The sequence below is a fragment of the Nycticebus coucang genome, chromosome 1 (assembly GCF_027406575.1).
Source record: "Nycticebus coucang isolate mNycCou1 chromosome 1, mNycCou1.pri, whole genome shotgun sequence".
NCBI classification, from domain to species: domain Eukaryota; kingdom Metazoa; phylum Chordata; class Mammalia; order Primates; family Lorisidae; genus Nycticebus; species Nycticebus coucang.
Genome location: NC_069780.1, coordinates 46,299,188 through 46,321,578, shown reverse-complemented (window position 1 = coordinate 46,321,578; position 22,391 = coordinate 46,299,188). Strand labels below are relative to the sequence as shown.

The 22,391-nt window shown below is 35.0% G+C and overlaps 1 non-coding gene across 1 annotated transcript; it reads left to right on the top strand.

The window, feature by feature from the left end:
- Positions 1–11,028: 11,028 nt before the first annotated feature.
- On the top strand, positions 11,029–11,136 carry LOC128592590 (U6 spliceosomal RNA). Its single transcript, XR_008381940.1, has one exon. It is a non-coding gene; the product is annotated as a U6 spliceosomal RNA (small nuclear RNA).
- The last annotated feature ends 11,255 nt before the right edge of the window (positions 11,137–22,391 follow it).

Genomic DNA, 22,391 nt, shown 5'->3' with positions numbered 1-22,391 from the left:
AGCAGGACAAGAGATACTGGAGAAAACATGTTAGTCCTCAACACTGCCCCCCACACACAAAAAGAGGGAGGCAGCCATCACTCAATGAATGCAGGAAAACATATTTATTAGGTAGCCAGAGTCATATTTTTTCTACTCCATGAATTACCTCCTAATTCGTGGGGGACATGGCTTTCTGGGAACATAGCAAGCCATATCAGTTGCTCACCTAATAGCAATTTCCTTCTTCCTTCTTCTTAGGGAAGAACCTCACTCCTTCCATGATAAATGTTAAAAACATAAGCTTCTCTCCTTCCCAGGCTCCCTTACACCAAGGTGTGATCATGCAACCCTGTTTTGACCAATGTGATAGAAATATCTTCCAGAGAAGGCTTTCTACCTGAGAACAATTTTCTCTTGCCATTCCTTTAGTCCTTCCTTTGCAAACAGCTCTGTGAGTCTGAAAGCAACATGCTGAGGATGCTAGGCAGAAGGAAAAGAGGTCAACCTAGGACTCATCTCCATCTAAGTGTTCCCTGAGTATTGTGTTTATTAATTACCATCTTATGTTGGAAGGTGTCCAACACATTTTTTTGTTGTGCATTTGTTTGCCTGCTTTACTGGAGAAAAAGAGCAGATACACCTTTCTTACAAGAGAAATCTCATCACTCAGCTTGTGAGCAACGTGAGGAACAGAAATTGAAGAAAGGGGGAAGACCATCATTTTCTGACAGTGAGGAAAGGCTAAACAGGAAGATACATTTATGAACTGGGGAGTATGCAGGTGGCAGAAATATTAGATTGGAAAGGGCTGAGAGAGGGTAGGGAGAGAAGGAGATGAAAACAGATTTATTCATGAGTATATTTAATGTGCATTTAAACAGAAGAAATAAGACCTGGTGTTTGATAGATCAGTAGGGTTACTATAGTTATCATTCATCAGTTGTATATTTCAACAGAAGAGAATAATTCAAATGTCTCTAGCATAAAGGAAAAATAAAGATTGAAGGTGATGGACATCCCAGTTACTCTGATTTGATTATATGAATGTATAAAATTATCACATGTTCCCTGAAAATATGTACATCTAATCTGTATCAATAAAAATTTTAGAGACTTTTTTATTATTTGGGATTCATTGAGGTTACAAAGAATTAGGTTACGTTGATTGCATTTTTTAGATAAAGTCCCTCTTATACTTGTGTCCCACACCCAAGATAATTTAATTCTTTTTAAAGGTAATGGAAATTGATCATTGCTTGCCAATGATTGTTTGCTAGCATGATAATCCAAGTAAAAATAGAAAACTTAATAGACTAGTCACAGAGAAAAGATTTATTGCTTTGCTCATTCAACACATATTTATCTAACACTCATCACATTTCAGGCATTGCTGTAGAGAACAAACTAGATACAATTTTAGAAAAATATTAAAAGATCTACCACTGAAAAAAAATCCCAGAATTAATTGAGTGTAATTTTAGTGGAATGGTATTGGCAGTGTTTAAAATAGTGCAGGTTCTAGAAAAATTGTTGCTAATTTATTTAACAAAGCAAGCACAAACTTGGTTAAATAGTCAATAATGATGTTATCAAATATTTAATTTAGCTTACAAATAAGCTAAATACTAACCTTGCTTGTGACCACCCATGAGAATAATTCTGCAAAAACATTAACAAACAAAATTCAGTTCTGTGAAGAATAAGACATTTCCTCCATAAAATTCATATGGATTACCTAAAAACCTTTTAATAAAATTGTATTTAAGAATGAATGAGTAATGGCATATTGATCGAAGTACAATTTTACACATAAATAAAAATTATTTTTGTGAATATAGATATAAAAATGAATATTAATCCCAACACAATTGTCAAAGGACAATTTTAAAATGGACTGGTGTGGAAGGCACAACAGAGAAGTAAACAGATTCTGATTTTCTCATCAAATTTAAAGGTATCAAGAAATTCTTGTTAATCAATGATATTGATACTTAGGGAATTTAGGTTCAAATATGATATTAAAATATATTGAAGTAAGCACTAATTGACCCTTTAGTGAATAAACCTGTGATCCAGGGTTTGATCGATAAAAAGTAGTAATCAAGTTAGCCTTGAGACTAACAGGGTAGATGCTGCCTCACATAGCCTTCCATCTTTTTTTTAAAGATGAGGTCTCATTCTGTTGCTCAAAATGGAGTGCATTGGCACTATAATAGTTCCTGGGCTTTGAGATCCTGGGCCTCTTGCTTCAGCCCTCCTTGCCTCATGCACCACCATGCCTAACAAATTTACCAATTTTTTTTCTAAGTGATGATGTCTTCTTACTATGTAGCGCAGGTGATCTTCCTGCCTCAGCATTACTAGTCTCTGGGATTACAAATAAGACCCACCACATTTGGCTAAGCCCTCCATTTTTGAAAACACAAGAGAAGGAAATAAAAATGTAAGATCAGAAATGACAAATTAAGGAGGAATCACGCTACCAGACCTCAGATGATACTATAAATCAATAGTGATCAAAACAGCATGGTAATGGCACAAAAACAGAGAAGTAGATGTGTGGAACAGAATAGAGAACCAAGAGATGAATCCAGCTACTTACCGTTATCTGATCTTAGACAAGAGAATTAAAAACGTTCCGTGGGGAAAAGATTCCCTATTTAACAAATGGTGCTGGGTGAACTGGCTGGCAACCTGTAGAAGACTGAAACTGGACCCACACCTTTCACCATTAACTAAGATAGACTCTCACTGGATTAAAGATTTAAACTTAAGAAATGAAACTATAAAAATACTAGAAGAGAGTGCAGGGAATACCCTTGAAGAAATTGGTCTGGACAAGTATTTTATGAGGAGGACCCCTCAGGCAATTGAAGCAGCTTCAAAAATACACGACTGGGACCTGATCAAACTAAAAAGCTTCTGCACAGTCCAGGACACAGTAAGTAAAGCAAGCAGGCAGCCCTCAGAATGGGAGAAGTTATTTGCAGGTTATGTCTCTGACAAAGGTTTAATAACCAGAATGCACAGAGAACTCAAACGTATAAGCAAGAAAAGAACAAGTGATCCCATCGCAGGCTGGGCAAGGGACTTGAAGAGAAACTCCTCTGAAGAAGACAGGTGCATGGCTTACAGACATATGAAAAAATGCTCATCATCTTTAATCATCAGAGAAATGCAAATCAAAACTACCTTGAGATACCATCTCAAGGTAAGATTAGCCCATATCACAAAATCCCAAGACCAGAGATTTTTGGTGTGGATGTGGAGAAAAGGGAACACTTCTACACTACTGGTGGGAATGCAAATTAATACATTCCTTTTGGAAAGATGTTTGGAGAACACTTAGAGATCTAAAAACAGATCTGCCATTCAATCCTATAATTCCTCTACTAGGTATATACCCAGAAGACAAAAAATCACATTATAACAAAGATATTTGTACCAGAATGTTTATTGCAGCCCAATTTATGATTGCTAAGTCATGGAAAAAGCCCAAGTCCCCATCGATCCATGAATAGATTAATAAATTGTGGTATATGTACACCGTGGAATATTATGCAGCCTTAAAGAAAGATGGAGACTTTACCCCTTTCATGTTCAAATGGATGAAGCTGGAACATATTCTTCTTAGTAAAGTATCTCAAGAATGGAAGAAAAAGTATCCAATGTACTCAGCCCTACTATGAAACTAATTTATGGCTTTCATATGAAAGCTATAACTCAGTTATAACCTAAGTATATGGGGAAGGGGGAGAGAGAGGTGATGGAGGGGGGAAGATGGGCAGAGGGAGGGTGATTGGTGGGATTACACCTACGGTGAATCTTACAAGGGTACATGTGAAACTTAGTAAATGTAGAATATAATTGTCTTAACACAATAACTAAGAAAATGCCAGGAAGGCTATGTTAACCAGTGTGATGAAAATGTGTCAAACGGTCTATAAAACCAGTGTATGTGCCCCATGATCACATTAATGTACACAGCTATGATTTAATATTAATTAAAAAAAAAAAGACAAGAAAATGTTAAACAACAACTGCTATGCAACAGTTAGGCTTTGAAAGAAAAAAGAATAATTTCTATTTCATTAATTTATTTATCTTTTTATATATTCCTTTTTTCCAGATTTTATTTATTTATTTATTTTTACTTAATTTTCATTAAATCACAGCTATATACAATATGGTGATTTGAATGTGGAGTGTTTAAATGAAGCTAATCAACATAACCATCACCTCACTTATTTTTGTGATGAGACATTTATAACATACTCGTAGTTGTTTTGAAATGTGCCTTTGCATTGTGTACAATAGATGAAATCCCTCAATTCACAATAGCCAAGTTGTGGAAGCAGCCTAAATGTCCCTCAACCCATGAATCCATAAACAAATTGTGGTACGTGTATACAATGGAATACTATGCAGCCATAAAAAGAGGGAGACTTTACATCTTTTATGTTTACCTGGATAGAGATGGAACATATTCTTCTTAGTAAAGTATCTCAAGAATGGGAAAAAAGTATCCAAAGTACTCAATGCTATTATGAAACTAATATATGAACACTTAGACATTCATATGAATGATAAAACACAAAGATAGTCTAGAAAGAAGGAGAGGAGAAAAGGAAAGGGGGGAATGAAGGGGAAAGGGTGAGTATTTCATTATTTTAAAAAACCCCATAAACAACACCTAAAATGGGAAAGGAGATAAAATAATTTATGAGGAGTAAAACCTATGATTTACTTCTACTACTCTTTGTAAATACATTTATAAATCCCTAAAAATAGGCTACTTTTTAAAAAAGTCTAATTTACCAATATTGACTTTATTCCTGCTACTAATAGTACTATTTTGGAATACTGAATATTTTTCAACACTTTACATATTTATTGTCAATTAATTTTTTTCCTAATTCCTTGAGCTAGATGTTCTGATTATGAGCAACAAATCAACGCCAGAGCATGAAAGTCAACATTGGCTCTGTAGATACAGTTATATTCTAAGCAAGTACAATGGCTTTTTTTTTTTCCAGTGTTTAAGAAAATGATTTGTGACATGTTCTAAATGTGCTATAAAAGTGGAGGAGGAGTTCTGGAATAAATGAGTTTGGAGAAGATTGTACACTCTATCTTTTTAGACAGGCGCTGTTGACTACTAGATTAAAAGTTCAGCATCATAAAAAAAAGAATTTTTGCAATTCTTTTGAAATTCTGCAATTTTGCAAAACTGTGTTTCAAGTCACTTTGTGTAATACTTTATTACATAAGATGATCACCAAATGATTGCCGTGGAACAATGAAAATATATTTTCAAATACAATACTCAGCTACTTATAAAGACATGGTTCTCAAGAGTTTATGAGTGATTTCTTTTGAACTTCCAAGAAACACATAATATGTAAATAAACCGTTCTAGGACATTGAAAGAATTTAAATAAACCTTCTCAGTAAACTTAATCTTCTTTAATCAAAAACTGGCAAATATTTTTCTATAAAATAAAATTATAGGCAAATCTTATAACTATACAAAAATTCAAATAAAATGCCAGCTAACTTAATCTATTAGTATATAAAATAGAATACCTTATGAGTAAATCCACATGTTAAAAAATTACTTAACATTAGGACAGTGGTTCTCAACCTTCCTAATGCTGCGACTCTTTAATACAGTTCCTCATGTCCAACCATAAAATTATTTTCATTGCTACTTCATAACTGTAATTTTGCTATTGTTATGAATCATAATATAAATATCTGATATGCAGTGTGTTTTTAGGTGACCCCTGTGAAAGGGTCATTGGACCCCCAAAGGGGTCGTGACCCACAGGTTGAGAACAGTGCATTAGGAAAACTTGATAGTCTATCAACATGTCAATATAGCAAATGTCAAAGAGTTGATAAAATTTCTTATCACATCTTTATTTTTGAACCTTTCAGTAGAGTAAAAAAAAGTGTATATTGTTTCAAAGTGATAAGAATATCTATGTAAAATCAAAGCCCAAATTAAATTTAATTATAAAACTTCAGGCACATTCCATTTCATTCAGGTCTCAAGAATTCTTACTATAATCATTGTGGCTCAATATTATTCTAGAAGTTTTGGTTTATTCAGTAAAATTAGAAGGAAAAAGAGGTAACAGTATTAGAATATTAAAAATGTTATTTTCATATAGGGAAAAAGTTAGAAAAATTTTAAATATCAAATGAAGAGTGGTAAAGTGAATTACAGTGCAACCTTATAGTCATAAAAAAATATTTTAAGGTGGCGCCTATAGCTCAGTGGGTAGGGTGCCAGCCACATACCGAGCCTGGAGGGTTCAAACCCAGCTCAGGCTAGCTAAACAATGACAACTGCAACCAAAAAAATAGCCGGGCATTGTGCCTGTAGTCCCAGATACTTGGGAGGCTGAGACAAGAGAATCGCTTAAGCCCAAGTGTTTGAGGTTGCTGTGAGCTGTGACTCCACACACTCTACTGAGGGTGACATAGTGAGACTCTGTCTCAAATAATAATAATAATAATATTTTAGAATACTAAAACTAAATTTGTTTATAGCATGTTATAACATGAAAATGTTAATTATTAATCCACTCTTTGCCAAAGCACTATTTTAGGTAATAAAGATAAAAGAGTTAAAAAATATATCCCTGCCCTCATGAAGCTTACATTCTAGAGAAGTAATACAGAGAGACAGACAAAAAAGTAAATGTACACGTCTACTCATATTCATATTTATTTAACTTCTGAAAAGATACTATAAATTAACATCTGTGGTCATCTTGAGTTTGATTTTCATTGGTTTAAACATCAAAACATAAACTGTGTGTATTTATGAACACTGTAATTATGAATGATTTCAGTTTATGTCTTTTTTTGTTTTTGCAAAAATAATTTCTACATTGAATATTTATCTCTTTAGAAATAGAAAATTTAAAGTCTAGCATGAGTCATCACAAATTTTCATCTCTTTTCAATTTATTTATAATACAGAATGCTAATGATCAAATGGCTTGTGATAAACCATGGCAATGAAGACCAACTGTAGTGAGATTTCTCCATATCATGTTCTGATGAAAACCATTCCAAAGTTAAATTTGAAATCTGTGTTGCTCTACAATTAAAATAAATTATATATAATCAAAAATAGTAAAGATTAAGATCAACTGCCAGTTACATCGGTATCCAAACCATACCCTGACCTCAAACACCATGTTGTAATTTGCTAAGCTGAAAGAACAAACATACATTATTTGTAGAGCCAGACATATGATTATCTGGATGAAAGTGTGTGTACCATCCCCATAATGCATAATCCAATATATTTCTACATAGCTGAAAAGCCAGTAGAAACCCACTCTTATCTCACTGACTCATCCTCATGAATAAATGTCATTAAATATTTTGTGCAACCATAACCTTGGATAGAATATATGATGCACTTATTACTTATTTGCAGCATAAAAGGCTCTAACCAAGTGCAGCTATACTCTTACTTTGTTGTATTTTGAAATGTTACAGAGAATAGAGTTCCAGAATAAAAACATAAATACATGTAGTCGGTGCCACAGTAAAATACAGCAATTATGTAGTAAATGAAAAAGAAAGTTTGGGTTGGCTCCTGTATGGAGGAAAAATTCAGTATTCCTTTCTAATGTTTCCTGGTATCAGCAAAATAAATTAATTATCTTCACAAATCACATGAAAAGAGCTACATTCCTTAATAGAAGATACTGCAGAGACAGCCCAGCTAATTGCTGGACATTTTTCATGTTTAGAAGATTGTGCTTTATAGGGAATTAATTCCTTTTCCCACTTTCTTCTTATTTCCTCTCTTAAGCACTGAATTACTGAACACATACTGTTGACAGACAAGCACTCAGGGGTCCGCAAACTACCGTCCTGTGGGCCATGTGAGGCGGTGTGATTGTATTTGTTCCCGTTTTGCTTTTTTACTTAAAACTAAGATATGTGCAGTGTGCATAGGAATTTGTTCATAGTTTTTTTTTAAACTATAGTCTTGCCCTCCAACACTTTGAGGGACAGTGAACTGGCCCCCTGTTTAAAAAGTCTGAGGATCCCTGTAAGCTCTCACAATGACAGGTTCTGGCACACAAAGATGAAAACACATAGTCCTTGCCTTCAAGTAAATCACATCCTCGTTGGGAATTTAGGATACAAATAGTTACCATGGGGCCGTGCCTATCGCTCAAAGGAGTAGGGTGCCGGCCCCATATGCCAGAGGTGGTGGGTTCAAACCCAGCCCCGGCCAAAAACTGCAAAAAATAAAAAATGAAAAAAAATTACCCATGAATAGATTATTCAATTGTGGCATATGAATACTATGGAGTATTATTCAGTCATAAGAAAAGATGGAGACTTTACATCTTTTATGTTTGCTTGGACAGAGTTAAAACATATTCTTCCTAGTAAAGTATCTCAAGAATGGAAAAAAATATCCAGTGTACTCAATACTAATATGAAACCAATATATAAACCATTCCATGCCCACATGAACTATAAAACACAAACATCGTCTAGCAAGGGAGAGGGGAGAGAAGGGTGAGGAAGCGGGTTAAGGGGGGAGGGTGATTGGCAGGAGGAGGGAGGGCAGTTGGCGGGATCTCAGTTAATATGCACAAAGTGGGGGTGTTCAGCACATCCCTTGGGTGAAGGGCTTAACTGCAACTTAGACTTTACCTTGGAAGTGAGAACAATGTAACCTAAATATTTGTACCCTTATATCAATCTGAAATAAAAATAACAATAATAATTACTTCAACAATTATATATATATAATTTTTTGTAGGTACCAGGTGTAAATACTAAGGGGAAAAGGTAGTAATTAACAATATCTGGGAGTCAGGAAAAGTTTCACGGAGTGTGACTTCTCATAGTTCTGCCTCTGGAAAGAGAACAGCTCAATTTTTTATAACTGGGTTATAGCTTTCATATGAAAGCCATAAATTAGTTATATAGTAGGGCTGAGTACACTGGAAACTTTTTCTTCCATTCTTGAGATACTTTACTAAGAAGAATATGTTTCAGCTCCATCCATATAAACATGAAAGAGGTAAAGTCTCCATCTTTCTTTAAGGCTGCATAATATTCCATGGTGTACATATACCGTAATTTATTAATCCATTCATAGATCGATGGGCACTTGGGCTTTTTCTGTGACTTAGCAATCAATTATGAATTTGGCTACAATAAACATTCTGGTTACAAATATCTTTGTTATAATGTGATTTTTGGTCTTCTGGGTATATACCTAGTAGAGGAATTATAGGATTGAATGGCAGATCTAGTGTTAGATCTCTAAGTGTTCTCCAAACATCTTTCCAAAAGAAAGATTAATTTGCATTCCCACTGGCAGTGTAGAAGTGTTCCCTTTTTTCCACATCCACGCCAACATCTCTGGTCTTGGGATTTTGTGATATGGGCTAATCTTACTGGAGTTTGATGGTATCTCAAGGTAGTTTTGATTTGCATTTCTCTGATGATTAAAGATGAGAACAGCTCAATTAATGCCCTTTTTGACAGGCCAGCCATCACACATTTGAACCCGTGGTACTGTGTCTTAGTCTTCTCCTCTCTGTATGTCTCTCTGGTGGCACGGCTCCTGGGTGCTTCTTGTTTAGGAGATCCTCCTTCAGCTTCACCCAAATCAATCTATGTAAACACTCATTCAGCAATTACTGTCTAACATGCTCTCCATTGTGCTGGGCCCCAGGGAGCAAAATGCTCTCAGGCTGATTTCATTCCAGCGAGAAGGGCAATAAAAGAATAAATTAAACAAGCTAAAATGAGAATGACTTTAGTGTGGAAGAAATGACATTAGATCAAGGAACCTGGAATGTCTCTTAGAGTAGGAGTTGGCAAACTGTGACCTGCCACCTGTTTTTGTAAATAGAATTTTCTTGGAACACAGCCATGCTCATTCATTTACTATTGTCTCCTATTGATTTCATGCTGTAATAACAGGTTGGGTAGCTCTGTTAGAGGCCACATGACCCACAAAGCCTAAAATATTTACTATATGGCTTTCACAGAAAAAGTTTGCTAACCCCTATCTTAGAGGAACGGATATTAGATCTGAAGCCCACATGAAAAGAACAAGTGTATTAGTTGTCTATGGCTGCATAAGAGATTATTTCAAATCTTAGCAATCTGAAACAACAGACCATTTGTATCTCACAGTTTCTGTGAGTCAGGATCCAGATGTGGCCTATTTGGGTCCACCCATCTGAGGTCTTAACCAAGAACACAATTAAAGTGTCAGGCGGGCTGCTGTCGTCTGCAGCCTCAGCTGGGGGAGGATGTATTTCAGGCTCCCTCCCAGGTTGTTGACAGGCCTCATGGCCTCTCTGTCCATGGGCTGGAGACATCAGTTTCTTGCTAGCTACCTTTCCAGTGAAAGATAAGAGGACCGAGGGTGAGAAAGAGAGAGCCCAAGAGAAGCCACATTTTGTAGCTGATTCTCGAAAGGTCCTTCACCAATTTTGTCCTGTTCTATTTGCCACAATGAGTCAGTAGGCTTAGCTCATGCACAAAAGAAGGGATTACACAGGACAAGGATACGAGGATCAGGGGAGCAGTATCAAAGGCTGCCTACCAGAAAGGTCATTCAGGAAGGAAGAACAAAGACCCAGCGGCAAAAAGGATCTGCATGAAAGTGGCAGAAATGTCTTCAGGAACATCAAAGGCAATGTGACTGGACCATGTAGAAGGAAGGGAAAATATCAAGGACACAAGGTCCTGAGAAGTCAGGCACAGATAACTGGGGGAGCAGCAGGGTAATGGAGAAAAGGAAAGATTTTATTCCCAGTGTAAATAGACACCGAAGTCTTTCAACTGGACAGATGATATATTTATACTGATACTTAAAAAATATATATTTATTTGGATGAGTTAATATAAAATAAATTTTACTAGCTAAGTCAATATAGCTAATTTCACTTTCCATGAGAATACCTGGACAATGAGCACGTTGTCACTGGAGATTCATTAAATTACTGATAATGGTGGATTAAAGATGTATAAGTGGAACTCACTTCAGCAGCACATATACTAAAATTGGAATGATACGGAGAAGGATCAGCATGGACCTTGTGCAAGGATGACATGAAAACTTGTGAAGCATTCCATATTTTTAGGCTGGTGCAATGGCTCACGCCTGTAATCACAGCGCTTTAGGAGGCTGAGGCGGGTGGATTGCCTGAGCTCATGGTTTGAGACCAGCCTGAGCAAGAGTGAGATTCCATCTCTAAAAACAAATAACCAGACATTGTGGCTGGCTCCTGTAGTCCCAGCTACTCGGAGACTGAGGAAAGAGAATCACTTGAGCCCAAGAGTTTGAAGTTGCTGTGAGTTATGATGCCGCAGCACTGTACCAAGTGCAACAAAGTGAGACTGTCTCAAAAAAATAAAATAAAATAAAGAAAGATGCTTAAGTGGCAAGAAGACTTGGTAAATATGGGTATGATTATCAAAGCATTTCAAATTAACCATAGGCTTGCAAAATAAAACTGGAATGTGAAAGTTTACCTAAGTTGTATTTTAATGATTAACCAAAATACAGTTTTAAAAAGTTCCATTTGTCTATCGTGGCTAGCACTGTCATTACTTAATATGTAATGGTATGTTGTCGCCCTTTTTTGATAAAAATGCTTCTTACCTGCATCATATTCTTTTTTGACCCTATGCATTCATTTTCCCCATCTATACTAGAAAAAAAGAGATACTTGATGTAGTTTCCCAAAGAAATACTCAAATTTTGATTAATTCTAACTATGTGGGCAGGTAGATCACTTAATTTTTATACAGCTTTAATAAATTATAATATACATTATGATATATACAATATGATCCTCTATTTCATTTTAAAGATATGTTCCACATCTTAATGTCAATAATAAGACACATTTTTTTGGAAATATAACTGTGCAGAAGAAAGAATATAGAGGATATATATATTTTCAAAATTCTTCAAAAGTTTCTATTAATTGTTATCAACCTTTTGATAACAAAGGAATTGCTCTTTTCTATCATGAGTTATTTTCTGATAAAGAGAAATGGAAAAACCACTAGAAAATGCAAGGGAAGATGGACGGTTTAGGGGCTGAATTTAGAATTTAGAAACTGAATTTGGCAGGACACCTGATGTGTTTGAAATCATTCAGTGGTAGAAATGCTGGGGACAAATCAGTAATGAACATACAGAAAATGAAGCAAGTAATTACATAGGACAATTAGCATGAGGAAAAGTAAAACTTTGTTCATAAACAAACTCGTAAGCATTAGTAGTGAATAGTTTAACATATTTATGATAATGTAAAAATCATTTATTAAATCAAAATTTATGTTATAACTTATATTGCACTGATTGGGAGAGAGAAGACTCTGTGTGTGTGTGTGCACGTGTATAGATATTTGTGCATATGAGTGTGTACAAGAGTGTGCAGCTATATGTGTATGTCTGTTTGGAGGTTGGATGTTATAAAGAAAACTAATCTTTCTTTCTTTCTTTCTTTTTTTTTTTTGTAGACAGAGTCTTACTTTATCGCCCATGGTGGAGTGCCCTGGCCTCACAGCTCACAGCAGCCTCCAACTCCTCCAACTCCTGGCTTAGGTGATTCTCTTGCCTCAGCCTCCTGAGTGGCTGGGACTACAGGTGCCCACCACAATGCCTGGCTATTTTTGTTGTTGTTGTTGTTGTTGTTGCAGTTCGGCCGGGGCTGGGTTTAAACCCGCCACCCTCAGTACATGGGGCTGGTGCCCTACTCACTGAGCCACACAGGATGGGTGGAGGGAGAGTAATTAGTGGGACCACACCTACAGTGCATCTTACAAGGGTACATGTGAAATTTACTAGGTGTAGAATATAAATGTCTTAACACAGTAACTGAGAAAATGCCGTGAAAGCTATGTTAATCAGTTTGATGAAAACATTTCAAATTGTATATAAAACCAGCACATTGTACCCCATGATTGCATTAATGTACACAGCTATGATTTAATAAAAAAAAAAGAAAACCAATATTTCATCTTCCACCATGGAAAGATAAGATGAAACAAACATCAAGAAACAGTAAAGTGTTTTTTAGAAATAAAATATTAAATACACAATCAACTAAATATCTTGTAAGAAACTTTGAGGGATGGGGATGTGTTCTACCCAATGGGGGGACATAGTGGATAGAAGATATCTCTTCCTTTTAAAATAAATCTCATTGATTATGTGCATATTTGACTTTTTTCAAGTAATGTGTATGTTTTTCTTGGAAAATTACATAAATTCAATAAGATAAAGAACTTCCACTGTGGAAAAGATGTATGAATTTTCTGGCTTACTTTCTAGCTGACACCATACCATGTTAACTTTCCAAACCATTCTCAATTATCCTAACCATAGTACCTTCAATATAACTCTAATATTCTAGCCATATTCCTGTCATGAATATAACTTGTTCTCTGAACTCCCCTCAAATAATAGTTTAGTAGTGTTGAGAATATGTTAAGTAACAAAGCATTTTCGCATATACCATCTAATTCTACCCTTTATCTAAACCTAGTGAAGTAGGGCAGGAAATTACCACCATTTTACAAATGTACAAGCTGAGGTTCAGAAAGGTTAGAGATGGAGCCAGGCTCCATATCCCATCCATCATTGCTTTGCCCTACATTTACTTAGCTGTGTCAGACGTGTCAAACTCAGTTCTTTCCCCCTAAGCATGATACACATGAAAAGCTGTTGGACCCACTGATCCATACCAGTTTCAATGTGTTTTAGAGACTTGATATATCTAGAATATGAGTTCTCTTGGATTCCACCTGAACTAAGATCTGGAGCTAATCAGACTTCAGGCTCACATAACAATACCCACATGTGACATGTTAAGCTTTTGACTGCTCTATATATTTGTTCATTTTTTCTTCATATAATATACACCTTACATTTTTAAAGGAGCAGCAAAAGCTGGAGACATCACCACTCAAAATATTTTCTTTGATTTTCATCTTTTCTTAAAGGTCAGAGTGTTCATTTCCAAAAAACCTATACAAATTTTAAGTTATACTACATAAAAATTCATATTTGAGATAAAAGATTCAATTTCAACCCACTATATAATCACATACTTGCATTTGAATAAGAAAGATAATTGACAAAAAATATACTTAAATTATAAAGTTATGAATTATAAAATCTATGATCGTTGGGTCATTTTCTTGACAAACGGCCATAGAGTTTGGAGGCAGATATTTCCACAATGTCTTCAGACCTTCCAAAAAGAGGTAAAATGTCTTGTAGATAGTCTCAAATTTCAGGCACAACATGTCTTTATTCTGTAAGTTATATATTACTGAAAGAATCAGATAATAAGATCAGATAATAAAAGAATCAGATAATAAGATCAGATAATAAAAGAATCAGATAAGAAAATAAAAGTGTTCTGTCATTATATGGTCCAGCCACTACGGAAATTTACTGGTTGTAGTAACCAACATAATGAAGAAAGACCTATAACCATTAGAAATGTAGTTTTGATTCAAACTATGCAATAAGATTCATGAATTATGCAAAGGCATTTCAGATTAAAGTACCGTCCTATTATCAATTAACTTTTTTTCTGGAGAAATAGTTTGTACTAGAAGATTCTGTCTTATAATATATATTATTGGTGAAATAAACTTGTATTTCTTATAGGACCAGTTTTATTTTGAGCTTTAGTAATATTGATGCCTACTGTCCTTTAGAACAGAGAGACTTGAAAAGAAATAAATATCTTGCTGAAATATGGTAAGAGAAGGGTAACAAGCTTTGTAATGCTTAAAATTTTATTTAGCAATATATCTAAGAGTGGGCAGGACAGTGGCTCATGCCTCTAATCTTAGTAGTTTAGGAAGCCAAGGCAGGACAATTACTTGATGCCAGGAGCTCTAGATTAGCTTGAGCAGAAGTGAAACTTTGTCTTTACAGAACGCAGAAAAAATTCGCTGGGTATGATGGTGTGTACCTGTAGTGTCAAGGAGGCTGAGGTAGAAGCAATGCCTCTATAGGCTATATGCTAGTCCAGGTGATAGAGTGAGACCTTTCAGAAAGGAAGGAAAGAAGAAAAGAAGGAAGGGAGGGAGGGAGGACATTTTAGAGTAGACTAATGTTTTCAGTGGCTTTTTAGTATTTATTTAGATGTGCAAGAACACACCTAGGTTTCATTAATTAAATTCCCTTTATAAATACATGAATCCTTTTCTTCTTACCAAACCCAACTAAAAAAAGAACATAATTACAAATGCTTTTATTTTATTACCAATAACTTCTATTAAAGTTAATAGAAACTAAAATAATCTAAAATTATTTTAGATTATCTAAAATAATCTAGACAGACCTCTTCACCATTTTCCAGGCAAGAGAAGATCATCTTAATGTCCTCTTGTTGCCTCTCATTAGCATTAGAGGATCCCAGTGATCAGCAATAAAGAATATAGACTTCATTTTCTTCCCTATGGAGAAAAACCTCACACAAGTTGGGTTTTTTTAAGACTTCTCTAAAAAATTTATTCAGAGTTTAGAAACTCAAAATACATAGTTTTATGGACTACTAAATGTGAAGTATCTACTGAATCACCAGCTCTGCAACGTCTTTCATGAAATTTTGATAGTTAACAAGTTCATGTTCCTCATAATTAGGGGAATGGCAAAGTGCAAATTAAAAATATTTCAACATCCCAGGAAAATAAAAGTTCCAGGTTACACCAGAGACATCTAAGTGTGTATCTGAGGGAGCTGAGAGAGGGTGTGACCCTGTGACTAATGCCTGATTAACGCAGGAATGAGATCATCCACTGAAAGGCTCGCCCTGTGGTCTTGGGTGTCCTGGCTCTGAAATCCAAGCTGCTTCAGTTATGTCTTGCAGAGACCTTCTCACAGCGAGAGATGGGGGCCTGGCCAGAGTCCCTCCCACTTCCCAGACTTGGAGAAAGCTGATAGGAGTAGTGGAGAGGAAAGAGGAAGGAGATGCGCTGTGATGAGCACGAGCGGATAAGAAGAGATGGAGATGGGTGGGTTATTCTCAGCAGCTCTTTCAGAGCCTGCAAATGCAGCCTGTCCTGGGTTCTAGTGAGATCTTACATATATTCACAATAATTTCTTCCTCATTTTTGTCTTAAAAACTTTGAGTGCTGGGCAGTGCCTGTGGCTCAGAGGAGTAGGGTGCCAGCCCCATATGCGGGAGGTGGAGGGTTCAAACTCAGCCCCGGCCAAAAACTGACAAAAAAAAAAAAAAAAAAAAAAACTTTGCTTTTTTAATTCCTTATAACCTCATAATAGAATAGACACATACTAATGATGTCTGCGTTATCACTACACAATCAGGTTCATAGCCTTCATTTGGCATAGGTATTTTTATAGCCTGCAAGTTCTTAGGAACTTGAAACACGTAAGACGTGAAAAATGCGTTTATTATTCCTGTATGATTAAACACAGAAAATAAGAATTAGTGAATAAAACGAGTCCTTTTATGCCTTTCCTTTTCTTATAATGTTCACTTCAAGCCAGATACAAATTTGTTTATCACTATCTGGCTATTATTTAGTATAATAAAATCATCTTCAAAACAAATCAACCCTTTTGACCATTTCAGTTGACTAAAACAAGTGGTTTATGTATATATTAACAACTGTGTGCCTTACTTTAAACACTTCACAGTACCAGATCCATCCAAAATCTACACCATACGCCAAACACGTTATTTATTCATTGAAGTGTCAGAAAGACTTTCTTCTAAACACTATAACTAAATACATTCTGCACATATCCTTAGGCAAGAATACAGTAATTTTATAGAAAGCTCTCATTTTCCCATGTGATTATACAAAATGCCTAGACTTTGCAAAAACAGATATTTAGCAAAACAATTAATTCTTTATTTTTCATTCCACAATGGGAAAAACAGCTGAGGATCCTTCACTGAAACAATGAGAGGACCCACATAATCCATATAACTCTTTAAAGAGTAAGCCTTGCAATGCTTTCCAGTAGGAGGGCCTTTGAGAAAATAAAGTGATTAAATAAAACTGTGGGGGAACAAATTCCCATATCGTCTTTTCTAAAGTGAAACCATCAATACACAAAGTCAACAGATCTCTTTTCTTTAAAATATTCAGTGTCACCACAAGAATTATTAAACTTTCCTTTCTCGTTTACCAAGGAATATTTTAGTTCTTGGGCCTCTCATAGGTTCCTTGTCCTTAGCCCCAAATTCAGTCTTTTCTGTGCTTATCCCTCAGTGACAGCAGTGACCTAAAGCAAAATTCATTCCATCTTCCTAAAGGCTTTCTTTTCTAATACAAATTATATGTTTAATTAATTGTAAAACTTTGTTTGGGAATTACTAATACTATGAAATTAACTTTTTCTCCCTCAGAATTTTGATTTTTTTCTTACCAGATCTGGCCATCAGTTCAAGTTATCTGCTGTTTACAAAAATAAGAACAAATATAGCTTAAATGCAATGTCAGAACCTCAAAAACAGAAACAAAAACATAATTATGTGCCTCCCTATTTCACATTGCTGGTCTAAAACCATCCAGCCACAGGAATTTCTTTATTGCTTGTAGGATTTTTGTGGAATTATTTTTTCTAAATAACATGTATGTTATGAGGGAAATTTTTCTTAGTAAACAAAATTAAACAAGGTTGTTTCAATACTATTAATTATCCATGATTTATAAGAATTTTAACTTACTAACACATTATATATGTTTGCTTTATGTAAGTTCTCAAAATCACACCTGTTCTCCTAGGAGTAATGATACATGTAAATAAATGTCATTGATAATACTGGAATAATATCTTTAAGAAATAGCAGAATAAAAGCACTGTCTTTAATCCCTCAACCTCCTTAGATAACTGAGGTACTTACCACATTCTCCCTAATATCTTAAGTTAAAATAAAACTATAGATTTGCTTTTGTGCTACCTACCATAGGCAATTTCAGATAGCTATCAGAAATGAAAGCAATGTGGGCTGCGCCTGTGGCTCAGTCGGTAGGGCGCCGGCCCCATATACTGAGGGTGACGGGTTCAAACCCGGCCCCGGCCAAACTGCAACCAAAAAATAGCCAGGCATTGTGGCGGGCACCTGTAGTCCCAGCTACTCGGGAGGCTGAGGCAAGAGAATCGCTGAAGCCCAGGAGTTGGAGGTTGCTGTGAGCTGTGTGAGGCCATGGCACTCTACTGAGGGCCATAAAGTGAGACTCTGTCTCTACAAAAAAAAAAAAAAAAGAAAGAAATGAAAGCAATGTCAATATAATAAATCAATTAAGCAATAATTTCTCCAGACTTGCTGTGGTTTTATTTAGAAATAAATAGTTAAACAATCTATTTCACTTCAAATAAGTAAAGTGTAAAAGCTAAAGATATTATTTTTGTTTCTTTATAGTTTTAAACCAAAGAGGCTTCATGGAATTCAAAGATAAATGTTACAAAAACCAGCATAGAAGTCACAAGTTCAAAGCATTTTAATATAAAAAATGACTTCACTAATTTGATAAATTAAGTGATGAGTTCATAATGTTTATTTTATCGAGCAACCCAGAAACTTTTTTAAAAGAACTTTCAAGAGAAATGTTTTATGTTTTGATAAAATCTTTGCTTGGTCAGAAAGGATAATTCACTTTTTAATAGATCCATTAAATACACAAGTATGTCTTTGGTATGTGGTATAATTTATATGTTTCAGATACATTTTGAGAACATATGATGGCTTTCCCTTATGAATTCTCAGTAAATACCATTCAAATCTGCATTTAACCAGTGCCCATAGGAGCAATTTAGTCAACTGACTTGGACAAGAGTGAAAGAAATCCACCCTTGACTATGCCCCAAGACTTCATCTGTTTGGGGACTATGGCAACGATATAATTACTTATGAGGAAAACAAAATGAAAATAAAAATTTAAAAGTGGGAAAATATGCTTTCTACTTTAAGATTTATTTCTCAAATTTCTTACCAAAATTGTTATTAAGAAAATTCTTGTCTTGGTGTTTGTTTGTATGTGTGTTCAACATTTAACCACTTAACAATTATGGCTTTTAAGTAAGAAAATTTAGTAGTCCCTTTGATTTGCTTCAGTATAATGGCCACCCTTACTTGGGTTTTAAATTTTGTTTGGATAAAAGGGAGCCATGTTAGGATTGGGGATCTTATCTTAACTTCCCAAATCCCTTAATACCCCAAAGCTGGAATGAAAACAGAACAGAGAAAGGGCATTCTGTAAGCCTTTTCTTTGGAAGGTAGCTTGAAAGGCGTCCTTGTCACAGGACAGTTTTAAGGAAGAGTCATGAAAGTAAACCTGGCAATATATGATTTAATTTTAAGTGACCATCCACCCTGAATAAAATGAGCAATAAAGATAAACATTTGTTCCGTCTCGAGAGTTAGGAGTGGGAGTGACATATCCCGTGTCTTAAGGAAGGCCAGATTATTCTGGATGGTTCCAACAAAAGCTGTTAAGTCTATGAAACATGAACCTTTGCTATCTGCTGAAGCAAATAGCAAAGTGGTGTTCTGTCTTCAGTTGTGTAAATAAAACTTCAACCGTGACTTCTTTTCCTCTTTGACTCAATGAGAAGCAGCTCGTGATGGTTGCTTAACTTCACAAAAACGAAGACTAAGCGCAAGTAGTGTAGGCCTTTTTTATCTGGGAGTAAAGCAACGTCATTTTTGGTTTCTTTACATTTTTTTTTCCTTTTTCTTTTTTCTGAACCAGTCCAGCTATTGTAAGGGACTTTCAGAATAAGCTGTGAAAATTTTTAAGTATCTTAAAATTTAATCAAGTATTTTCTTTTGCATCTTAGATAAAACAAGGTGAAAACTCTATGGGGTTAGGAAGAATCTCCATGTTTTTGAAATAGTGACCACATCCTGCCTTTAGATTTATTTCATGGACACTTCCCTTTGCTCTCCCATCCCCATTCAATTATGAGCAGGAACAGTTAATCAGTTTGTTTACAAACAAAGAAAGAAGGATGTAAGGGCCAATTACAGAAACCAGCAATAAAAAGTTTTTTTCTTCCGTGATCAAAGAGACTACGAGATAAATCCACACCGAGATGAGCAAAGGTCGCTTTCCCTCAGCATTTCCAACCATTACAATATGTGGTAGACTCCACCAGGCTCTCAGCAGTCTTGCTGAATGTGCCAGCCGAATCTGATATTACACAGGCCAGACACACATGAGCACTTTGCACTTTCCACAGGTCTCTAACCTGTGACCCTTCATTCTTTCTTGATTAACACCCAGTACTCTCATCCACCAGCATTGGTAAACAATTCAAATCCGTGTTGCTATTTCTAGAGCATGAACGTGGGTGCAGAAAGTTGCTAATCACACTTGAGTTTGCCAAAAACTGAAGGATATGCTAGACTCTGTGGAATAACTATATAGTATAAGCTTATTATGCATAAATATGCTACATATTAAAGATTCCATCTTCTGCCAGATGTGTTACATAGCATATTTATAGTGGAATACTGGATTAACAATGTTTGACATCTTCACTACATTCACTTTCAGTTCTGTTATTACTCTAAACAGTACCACGCCCCCAAACATTCACTGGTTAACAGTAGAATTATAGGCAATTTGGAAAATAAAGTAGAATGCTAAAAAGGTCTTTATATTTTTATTGAGTTGCTTTTTGGAGAATGATCATGGATTAATTATAGCATTATAAAAGATGCTGCTATTTTAAACACTCTTCCCTGTTCAATAACATGTAGCAGTAAATATATAAGACTTTTTCATAACTTTCAAATCTGATACATGCAAGTGTTCTAATTATTGATAGGCTAGTGATAAAATACTTGGATAATTTCATACCTTGTCGAGTTAGCAGAAGAAAACCTAAAATGTATTCATCTAGAACTTCCTCCAAATGTCTCTAAAGGGCTTCTACCATATTGGAGGATGAGACCATGTGATTCAATGGAAAAACATCAACTTTGATGAAAGGCAGAGCTAGGCTTGAATATTTCCTACTTTTATGACTTTGGTAGGCAACTTATTCTTTTCTAGTCTCTTCTTTCATCTATAAAAGCAAGGATGATAATATTTTGCAAGAATGATTTAGGATTAAAATGATAACTGTTCTTAGTCTTGTATGAAATTCAAATAAAAAAACTTCACTGAGAAATTATCGTCAAAATCCCTATTTCAGTTACTAAAAATACATTAAAAGGTTGATTAAACATGTATGAGATTTCTTCAGAAACATTTCCTAACCTGACCACCTTCTTTATCTAGGCACAGAAAAGTTATGAAAACAGTGTCTGTTCTATCAGACAATCTTTCATGTAAACCTTTAAAACTCAATACAGTCACTGAGAAAATCATGTCCTTTTAGGAGTTCCTGAGGAATTGCAACTAGTCACCAAACACTTGGCAACAAAATAAGCCACCCATGATTTTAACCACATTGTATTTTTTATGAAGAAACTTGAAATTTTATTCCCAAGCAGGGTTTAGACCATTATTGCCTTACCAGTTTGTTGAAAAAATAAAAAATAAATAAGTTTTTCAAACATTTAGAAAAGATTCTTTCACAAGAATGGATTACAGAAAGTTTTTTTCAATATTCAAATGTTCTTTTCATTTTTAAATGTATATTAATAAAAATGATTGATTTAATTATATTTAAAGAATATAAAACACACCTATCTACACACTCACATTTGGACTGAAATTATTTCCCCTCTTCCTTCTAAATACAATCTTGCTTTTTGATTGAGGCCAACTAAAGAAACAAGTTCAAAAGAATTCTTACTAAAGAGTCTTATGGTACACAGGGAACAATGAAAGGGTAAATATATTCCTATGTTGTTTGAAAGCTTAATTTAGAGTAGACTTATTGGGAATTAAATTTTGTGACATACAGTATTTGCAAATAAGTGCTAGAATATTCACATACATACGTTATATGTATACTGCCAAGAGATGATAGGATCATTTGAGTAATTTAAATAAACTTAGAATGATACAGAGCAAATTTCATGAAAATATAAGTTACAATAACATTAATTTCAAGGATATTCTAGAATCAAAATATAAGAGAAATGCAAAGTTTGTGTTTTCAAACAAAAGTATCTCACAGCCTGACATCAATGCTTATCGTTAGCTCTCCCTGGTGCCCTGCCCTCGCTTAGGCCTTGCAGGGATTTCAAGACTCAGGAACCAGGCTTAATTGTAAAGAATTTATTGACTGTTTCATGTCAACTTGGCACCCATTTTTTTTGAAATTACAAATTAAGTATATTTAAAACATGAATTGTTTCAGGATATAAAATCAATGTCCACAAGTCAGTAGCCTTTGTATACGCCAATAACAATCAAGATGAGAAGCTAAT